The sequence below is a fragment of the Pantherophis guttatus genome, chromosome 4 (genome assembly GCF_059756535.1).
Source record: "Pantherophis guttatus breed Tessera chromosome 4, ASM5975653v1, whole genome shotgun sequence".
Taxonomy (NCBI): Eukaryota; Metazoa; Chordata; class Lepidosauria; order Squamata; family Colubridae; genus Pantherophis; species Pantherophis guttatus.
The window spans coordinates 109,838,402-109,840,709 of record NC_142066.1 but is presented as its reverse complement, the minus strand read 5'-3'; positions in this window follow the sequence as shown (position 1 = coordinate 109,840,709).

The window sequence follows — 2,308 nt, the reverse complement described above, 5'->3', positions numbered from 1 at the left end:
GAAGACCAGTCAAAAGTGCGAGGACCTGTCAGAAATCACATTTTTCAGCCCTCTGGGTAGTCCTTTTGTGCACAGGGACTACTCAGAGGGCTGAAAAAGTTATTTTTGACTGGTCCTCGCACTTTTGACCAGTCCTCGAATTTACGACTGTCCTCACATTTTACGTTTTTTGCCCTATCTTATACTATGTTGAAGAGAAGCAGTTGTGAAATGAGTGACATGGTTGTTAAGAATGCTGCACAGGCATAAATGTGAGGATGGTCATAAGTGTGAGGACCAGTCAAAAGTGCGAGGACCTGTCAGAAATGACTTTTTTCAGCCCTCTGAGTAGTCCCTATACACATAGCCACACCCACCCAGTCACACTCCAAGCCACGCCCATAAAATAAGCCACGCCCACAGAACTGGTAGTAAAAAATTTTAGAACCCACCCCTGGTTGGGGGTCACCACAACATGAGGAACTGTATTAAAGGGTCGCAGCATTAGGAAGGCTGAGAACCACTGACTTAGAGAAATGGGAAAAATTATAGTTGCAGAATTATAAAATGACAACTTCAACAGCATATAAGGAAAATTTGTATAAGACGTTTTACAGGTGGCATTTACCACCGGCGAGAATAGCCAGAATGTACAAGAATAAATCGGAGAAATGTTGGAAGTGTCATCAGACTCCAGGCTCATATTACCATATGTGGTGGACATGCGCAGAAGCTAAAAGATATTGGACTAAAATCCACAAATGGTTGAAAAAATGACAAAGAAACATATTGACTTTAAACCAGAGATATTTTTATTAGGGATTTTACCAGAAATATACAATAGAGAAATGAGATATTTAATTGTGAATGTTTTAACGGCAGCTAGAATTGTATTTGCTAAAAACTGGAAAGGAGAGAAGATACCCACGGATGATGACGTTATCAAGAAAATTTTGGAGTGTGCTGAAATGAGTAAATTGACATTTGAAATTAGGGAACAAGAAGATAAACAATATTATTTGATATGGGATTTATTTTATCAATGGTTAGACAAGAAAGAATGGAAATGAAATATGAAATCGATACGATAGTAAAACATATAAAGCGGTTTTTTCCCCCTTATGGAGGATAATTTACTGTTAAATAATTGGTAAATGAGAATAATAATGTAATAAACTGTTAAATAAGAAAATGTTGGATAGAGGATTAAGCACAAAAGATTTGTAACCGATCAATACACTTTCTGTAATTGTAATAATAATAATAATAATAATAATAATAATAATAATAATAATAATAATAATAATAATAATAATAATAATTTTATTTCTATACCGCCCTTCTCCCGAAGGACTCAAGGCGGTGTACAGCCTATTTAAAAACACAGACAGACAACAATGTAAAATTTAAAATAATTAAATAAATTGGCTCAGATTTAAAACCCCAAAAAATTTAAATACCCCAATTTAAAACTATTGTGTTGATAGTCCGGCCTGGCGGAACAACAGGGTCTTCAGTGCGCAGCGAAACACCCGGAGGTCGGAGATCTTACGAATTTCCGGGGGCAGTTCGTTCCACAGGGCTGGATGATAATTGTTTTATGTTTTAAATTTTGTTTAAAAATTCCAAAAAAAAAAAGATATAGGCACTCCATGATTTAAGAACAAATTCTGTACATCTTTATCTCAAATTCATATTTAAATCAGATTTCAACTTTCAATTTCCAAACATTAAGGTAAAGGTAAAGGTTTCCCTTGCACATACGTGCTAGTCGTTCCCGACTGTAGGGGGTGGTGCTCATCTCCATTTCTAAGCCAGCCCTAGGTTGGCAGAAGCCAGGGCAAGTAACAGGAGCTTACCTTATTTACGTGGCACTAGGGATTCAACTGAACTACGGACCTTTCAATTGACAAGCTCAGCATCTTAGCCACTGAGTCAATGCATTGGGGTGCTCAAAAATTGTGACATGGCTTGGGGATTGTAAAGATATTTTGGTTACTTTAATATAATTTAGATGTGCTTGGTAAGTAACTACATAAATATCATAATTTTTTAACATTTTGTTTGTTTCATTTTTAATCCCTACTTCTGCAAACCTGGTTTGAACAATAATAATATGTCTTTTATAAAGTTTAAACTTTATGAAAGTTTGGGTTTTATACCATAAAACTAAAGAAAAGCCCACTGGAATTAAATATCTCACTTGTCCTAAAGGTAAAGTGATCTGACTCAAAATGGCAAATAATATTCTCCTTTCTCAAGCCAATGAACTGCTAAAGCTGTGCAATGTTTTGATGAAATATTGAAAACAAGCTGTATTCTGTATTAA